Here is an 8303-nt window from a genome sequence, read left to right on the forward strand (position 1 = left end):
AGTGCTTAGATACTACAGTGAACGTTACAGAAAATTCAGAGAGGTCTCTTCCCATGTTTTCTTTAATGCTGCAGTCTCATTGAAGCAAAGATTGCCCACTTCACATTTTAGGTTATTATCCTCACTGTTTTTATTTTAATCTTGTTTAAGTAAAGAATTTCAGCCTGTTGGATAGTCTCTATATCCTATCTGCAATATGTTCAGGAGAGAGACTGGAATGACACTCTCTAGCATCCTGGCCTGGTTCTTAAGTGGCTCCCCTGAAAGGACAGTTCAACATCACAGTTTTTCCATAACAAGATAATGTGATAAATTCTTCAGTTATGCATGTGCAACCTCACCAAAATCAGTGGGTTTGTCTAAGTGTAGCTCTCATTTTTTTACTGAATGGAAACTAGTTCTATGTGAAACATGGATTGAATTTGAAATCAATAGTAAATCTGGGGTTGGGGCAGTGGTGATAGGATATAACGCTCTCTAACTTCTCCCAGCCCCAGGCAAAGGGCTCTTAGCAGGACTTGAAAACCCCACTGAAACTTCCTCTCCTAAGGAAAATCACATGGGTTTGTGCAGTTGCTGTTCAGCCCTACATAAAATTTAATTGCTACATAATCTCAGAGTGGAGTCTTACAGCAATAAAGTAAAAGTAAAATTAAAAATAAAACTAAGCTAAGGCAAACAGTTCATTGAATAAAAGCTGAAATAGTTTATTTCAATGGCATGAGTGTAATTCAGAGCATTTTACTTTCTTGTAATGGTTCACAGGACTCTTTTTAACCTAAAGGATCTCTTCAGCCAAAAATAAATTTTGGCAAACTATCTAATTTACTGGATCCTCCTTAATATGAAAAACTCATTAAATTTATTCCAGCTAATGAGGAACCCTTGCAATAATCATAATGACATATGAAAACAAGACAGTATTAAGCTGAGGAGACCTGTTACATCTGTGTATTTGCCTTGTCTCTCTCGACAATGGGGTATCAATGTTGCCAACACAAGCATGAATACAGAGTTAACTGATTGGACTTCTGTAAGTGCTGACCCAAGTGTGGAGGCTAATTAAGACTGTTACTTTGCATTTTAATTCAGGGACCTGTATTCATTTAAATGTAGCATGGTAATGAAATGGCCACCTACGACATAGACACTTTAACTGAAGTATGTTATCTACCTCATCTGCAGGTCTGATTGTTCCCTCCACCAGCGGTAAGAAGTCAAGATGGTCAAATTCTTCAATAAAACATTTTTTGTCAGAAAGTGCTTTATTTGTTCAAACAGAAACTTTCTGTGGGAATGTATCAGTTTTGTGGGGAAAAGGTTTCTTGGGCCTAGCATAGAATTTCTGGTCAAAGCTAGCGAGAGAGAAAGCGTGAGCTCCTCACTCCAGAATAGACAATGCTGAGTGGTTAGGGCAATCCTCTGAGATGTGGGGAAACCCTGCTTCACATCCCTACTCTGAATCATGTTTATAGTTGTGGTTTTGGGTTTTTTGTAAAAAACCCAGCAGTCTCATTCATCCCAATGTGAAACAGGTTTTGTTTTTTTTTGTTTGTTTTTTATCTCCAAGTTTCATGGGGTGACAAAGTTGTCTCCCACCCAGCTCTAATCAGGATAAAATATTGTCCAGGGAGCAGGGGCTGCTCTAGCAATTTCGCTGCCCCAAGCACGGCGGCACGCTGCGGGGGGCGCTCTGGCGGTTGCCGGTCCCGCGGCTCCGGTGGACCTCCTGCAGACGTGTCTGCGGCGGGTCCGCTGGTCCCGCGGCTCCGGTGGAGCATCCGCAGGCACGCCTGCAGGAGGCACGCCTGCAGGGGGTCCACCAGAGCCGCCTGCCGCCCTCCCGGCGACCGGCAGAGCGCCCCCTGCGGCATGCCGCCCCAAGCACGCGCTTGGCGTGCTGAGGCCTGGAGCTGGCCCTGCCAGGGAGCATGCAGAATGAGGAATGCTGCCTTTGCAGCATCATTCCCTTCTTCCCCAACCCTATGAAAGCTCTTCTCTTCCATTTCTCATACTATTTCTTCTTCCGTTGTTGAAGCCAACTGGGACTACTCACACGCTTAAAGTTAGGCCTCTGCTTTAAGTACCATGCTGAACTGGGGCTTAGGAGAGCTACAACCTTATTATAGCATCGCAGAGGAAAGAAAATAGAGTTCATGTTTAAATTACAGTCAAAGGTTCTATGCATGTGTTTTCTTATCCAAACTGTTTCACCTGTTCTTGGATCTTAACCTCTCTGGTACTGGGACAGATCTATTGGAGCCCAGAAAAAAGTTGTCAAGCAAACCTCAACTCTACTCCAGCATAATATTATTCTGAGAAATTTGCTCCCTAATTCTATCCCTGCGTTCTTTTTGTAACAGACTCTCTCTTAACTATCTCCCATCCCCACCAGGCATCCCTTCTCCTACTTTCCAAAGTTCAATAACCTTCAATGTTTTCCCAAGTGTTTAACACTGTTTAGTTCATGGTTCTCCTGCACTGAATCAAAAAATCTTTGTAATATCCCATCCATCTCCCTGTCATGGGCAGTGCCAGTGTAAGGGTGAACTATGTTATCTGTTCATTCAGTTTATGAAGTGGAGTTCAGAGGCAGATGTATTTTTAGGTCAGGCAGCAGAAAAATTGAACTTGTGAATAACCCTTATGTTTCTGATTTATAGATGTCAATTTGCCTTTTGTGGTGTTTAATTCTTTTGTTCCTATTGTAACTTTTAATCTTATTTAAGAAAACTGATTTAATGTCCATTGTAAGGCTGTTGTGGATCTCCTCATCCATCAGGCCAGGAGACCATGCCTCTTTGCTACGACACTTCCAGAGTGCTTTGGTTCAGGGGAAAAATCAGCTCTCAGTGTCCCAGGGCTGCAGTCAGGCCGAGCTGCGAAAGAGCGACACACAGTTTATGTTTCTGGCCAGTAGTCTGGGAGAGCCACAACAAGTCTATCTGCCCAGGCCCTCAGTCATGACAGGGCAGTAATCCAGTAGGGGTTCTGACCTACAGTCAGTTAGGTAGAGCAGTAGGGAGTCTATTTCCCCCCCCCAAACCCTCAATCAGGGCTGGGCCGCAATCTGTTCAGGTAAGGGGCTCTGGCCTGCAGCCAGGCAGAGTAACAGTGCAGACTAGGGGAGATTATCTCTCTGGGGGGAGGAGTTAGCAAACCATCTGGCACCCTAGTTCAGGCAGGGGCCAGACCAATGCAGGCCTCCTGACCAGAAAATGGGGAGGCTGCGACCCCTGACAGTGGGGAGGCAGGGGGATGCAGGTCCTCCTGCTCCACTGCATCCTAGCCCAGGGCCCTAAATCTGACTACAACACACTGGCTGCTTGCAATCAGTCAGACAGCCAAACCCTATTTGGCTTCCCTGGGCTCCTTCCTACACTCCCAATCTGGGGGTACTGGGTTCTGGGGTTGTCACTGGTCTTGCTCAGGTAGACAGGAAGCAGCAGCCCCAACAGCTCCTCTGTGTCTAGGAGCTCCAGCTAGAGTGACCAGATATCCTGATTTTTCTTTTTTTTTTGGGGGGGGGGGCTTTGTCTTATATAGGTGCCTATTACCCGCTACCCCCTGTCCCAATTTTTCACACTTGCTGTCTGGTCACCCTAGCTCCAGGGGTCCTTCCAGGTCTCTGGCATGGGAGCAGCCTCTGTCAGATCCAAGCTCTAGCAGCAAGGAGGGAGACATCCTGCTCTTCTGGCAGCTTTGCCCCAACTGAGCTAGAGGGCTGGCTTTTTATAGTTCCTGTTCCTGTTTCTGCCCTGCCGCTCTGCTTTTGGCTGGGTGGCCACAGGTATCCCAGTTCTGCACACCAGGGGGTGGTTGCAGCTCTCTCCCCATCCGTCAGGGTGGGACACCAGGCCCCCTCGCTACACCCATGTAAATGTCCTTTTTGGAAACCTGAGCTGCAATATTAATTGCTCTTGACATGTTGCCGAAATGGTTAAAACTACACATCCAACTTATCTTCATGGAGAATACAAATGCATTAGCAAACATGCATTCAGAATTCCAAACAACTTCAAGTAATCTAACTGCCTTCATTAATTTGGTTTTGCTCTTCAAGCTTTTCTTCTAAGGAACCTTATCTTATTTTAGAAGTTCTCAGGTAATATTGAACAATTTTTGTCCTATACAGTCCTTTCTTTAGTGATGGGAAAACTGAGGCTGGATCTGTTCTAAGAGATACTCTATAGTTGAGGCCCCCAGACTTGCTATCTTATAGAGCTAGATTATTTTATTCTATATTTCTTTGTCTGTAGCCATGTCTGGCTCATGTACCTATTGCATACTGTACCTTATTCCACTCTGGCAGTTGTACTCTACTCCGCACTGTTGAAAAGATGTGCATACCAATTCATTTTAAATAGCTCTCCAAATCTGAACCCATTTATTAAACTGAACCTCAACTGAACATTCTTTGAGGTTCAAAAAAGGTGTTAGCTATGTTTATTTTCATGTACCTCTGCACTTCCTGATTCTATATAAGCGTGGAAACTAAAGTGCTGAAATACTCTGAGGAAATATAGCAAGAACTACTATCCTAGCCCAGCTAACTGTACACAAAATGTCATGAAGAACCTGATTGTCCATGATGTATAGCTCAATTTTGAAACTCATTCACCATTCTGTGGAGGTTAAAGACCATACATATGGGGTTGAGTGCATAAAGTCCCCACACCATTCTTTCCACAATATACATTGACTTCAAGTGGAAGTTGTTTACATTAAGATAATGGGATTGCTTTAAGGGCTGTGCTGGATTGGAGCCTTGGGGCTTATCAAAACTCTCATTGAAACAGTTTTCCTTTGGCAAATGCCATTTCAGCATAACCTTACTTTATGCTAAATTGTATCTATTTCAATAATTTCCCATGAAAATTTTTTTGAAACAAAACTTTTTTTCACTATGGAAAAATTTGGAAAATTTAATTTCAAAATTTTTCCAAAATGTGTTTCCCAGAACTTTCATTTTGTGGGAAATTTTGAAAATGCATTCGTTTCAAGTTGGAACAAAAACACATTTTTGACATGTAGAAATGCCCTGCAAAATGAAATTCTGAATTTTAACCAGCTTTAATCTTAGGCCTTAATTCAGGTAAACATCCCTACTCAGGAAAGCATGTGCTTAAGTCCTATTTGAAATCTCCTATTTGAAAGTTTCATACCCAAAGCCCTAACTGACTTAGGAGCACAAGATGTATTGACAGTCATTGGTATTTGTGTTCCTAAATCATTCACACTCTCCTAGAAATGCAACTCAGTAGGACTTAAGTATGTGCTCACATACTTTCCTGAATAGGAATGTACTTAAAGTACATTCTTAATTACTTTCCTGAATTTGGGCCTTAATGGTTTTGTGGTTAAAGCACTTCAAATGGGACTTAAGTGGTCTGGGTCCAATTCCTGGAACTATCACAGATTCCTGTATGACCAAGGCAAATTACTAAGCCCTGGTATACACTACAGAGTTAGCTGATGCAAGGCCGCTTACATCAACCTATGCCAGTATCCACACTACTGCTTTGTTCCTGTAGCTGTAAGTGCCCCACTACCCTGACGTAATAACTCCACCTCTTTGAGAAACATAAAGTAGGGTGTAGTTAGGGTGACGATGTCTGTGTAGACTCTGTGGGTTACTTACATTGGCTGTTGGCTGTCATTCTTGTCAATTTCATGGCTCCCTGCTCTGAGCCTGGGGGGACAGCTGGGCTCCCAGTGGGGAGCCAAGAGCTTGGGGGAGGAGGGCAGGCAGCGGGGCTCCCATTAGGGAGCTGCGCGTGGAGCTGAGAGTCTGGGCTCTCAGTTCCTCTCTCCCCCACTGCCTCTCTTAAATCGTTGGACACACTCCTGGTGAAGACACGCACCACCAACAGAAGGAGGGTAGTATGGACATCAGCCACTGCAGTAATTACTGTGGTGGTTCTAAGTCAACCTAACCTAAATTGACTTAAGTTTGTAGTGTAGACATGCCGGTAATCTTTTTTCCCCATCTGTGAAATGCAGATAATAGTATTTCCTGTGGCTCATCCTTTTTCTGACTTGACTAGTTTAGATAGTCTCTGCCCACAGGGAACTTACAATCTCGTATTCTGTGTCTGTACAGTGCCTAGCATGGTGGGGCCCTGATCTTGGTTGGGGTCTCTGTGCAACTGCAATACAAAATAAGTGGTTTTCCTTAAAAATATCCTTTACAAATATTTTTAGATGCTATTGATATATCATCTGACAGGGTGCTGACCAGGAACTGCTGAGCCAGCCCTCTGTCACTCCAGCTCCAATTAAGGGAGGTGACTAGAGGAACCTGAGCCTGATTGGCAGAGGCAGAACAGCTGCCAGCCTGATTAGCCTGGGGCTATATACAGGCTCAGAGGAAGCAAGCAAGCAGTGGGGAGCTGAGCCGAGCCAGAGAACAGAAGGAAAGGGATGGCTCTTGCCTCCTGGCTGCAAGAAAGAGAAGCCCCTAAGGCTAGAACCCCCAGTGATATGTGGTGAGAGGTGGTGGATTTGCACTGTGTAAATAAACTGCACTGGTGACTGCTGAGCCAAAAGGTCTCTGAATGATTCTTTGGAGAAGAGCAGAGGCAGGACCAAGGGGGGGCCCTGCTACACCTTGTTACAGATAGACATCAACTCATTTTTCACAATATTTAATGAGTGCCTTATCTGCTCACACAGTAATAATAAATTTCACTTTGTGTATCCCTTAACCCATTACATATGTGTCCAAACAGCAGATTTTAAATTCCTCCCAGATTTTTTTTAGTTGTTTGGATCTGGGATTTTGCTTTGGGACCAGCGCTAGTTGCTGTGATTTTTTTTTTCTTTTGTATTTACATAGCGAAGTTTGTGTCTGAAGAATCAAGGCCAGTCATGAAACTGAATAACTGTTCTAGTCAAGCTGTTTTTACAAAAAGCTCTTTAGAATCTTCACCCAATGCTCTTTTCTAAGAATGAATGGTACAGTTCATTAATCATCCTGTTTCATTTTGAATTTGATTTCAATTATTGCAATAACCTTTCTTTTAACTTGCATCCTATGATCATGTATTCTTCTATTCTGGGTACCAAATACAATAAATGCCATTTGTTCTCTGTGCAGTAGAAGTTGATGTATCACAACAGCCTTTTAAAGAAAGCAAATATACCAGAACCTTCATAAAATGACCAATTTTAAAATGTCCTTAAACTCTGAGCTCTATAATTTGTCTTAAGTACTTTGTCATCCACGCTGTTCGTTATGAATTTCTTTTTAGATATTTGGAGCATATGTATTAAGTGAAAGCAAATATTAACATTAGCATGGTGGTTTTCTGTGAAAACTGCAAACAAAGGCAGACTCAAACTCCCTTTTGTGTGTGACCTTTTCAATATCCTTAAATAGAATGCAGTCCCTTTCACTGAGTAATCAGCATGAAGAAATAATGAGGCATACATAAAAAAAAAGTGAATATCAGAGGTAAAAGTTTTATTATACCAACTGATAGATTGATATCATATATGAGGCAGAAGTCTCATGAATATATATTTGTTTAAACTGATTTATTGTTTGCTTACATATTAGCCATAGATAAAATGGCTCATTCTGAATCAGCACCATTCATTGAGTCCCGTGGGGGGAGCCTTGCTTTGCATGGTAGATGACATCAAGGGCTGTTTTGTATACTGTTTTTAAAGGGCCAGTTACACAATGAGCCTATGGGTGGAAGTAATACCTTACTCCATGAAGTCTGACTTTCTTTATTATAACTACTCATGTTGTAGGTACTACTCATTTTGAGTAAGGGTGGCTGCATCTGGCCTAAAGATTGTAGCATTAGTGACAACTTAATTATATAGGATGCAATTAGCGATGCAGAAAGCTTCTTTTAATTAAAAAAAGAACTACCTGTATAATGGACAGCCACAGGGCCTGAGCCAATGACCTCTGAAATAAATGGAAAGACTTTCATTGCCTTCAGTGGATATTGAATTGAACCTATGATCTTTTCTGGACACTACAGCATGATTTTGGTGATTCTTCTATAGGGTTGAAAGACTCAAAAGACCTCTGTTGTGAGGATGCATGTTTGGACAGGATTAAATTAAATCCTAAGGAAGAGGGAGAGAGGAACAGATTTAAGAAAAGTTGCCTTTAAAACATACAAGAAATAGATTAGTTTCTACATGTTAGTAGCTCCCAAAGTTGTGTATCAAAACTCTATGCTAATGTCGATGCTGGTCTCTCTTTGTGTTGGGAGGTATAGCTTTTACCATACCAAGACTAGTGTTTGTTTATAAATGTGCTTCATTTTTTCCCCCTCCTC

This window comes from Mauremys mutica, chromosome 4, assembly GCF_020497125.1.
Source record: "Mauremys mutica isolate MM-2020 ecotype Southern chromosome 4, ASM2049712v1, whole genome shotgun sequence".
In the NCBI taxonomy this organism is placed as follows: Eukaryota; Metazoa; Chordata; order Testudines; family Geoemydidae; genus Mauremys; species Mauremys mutica.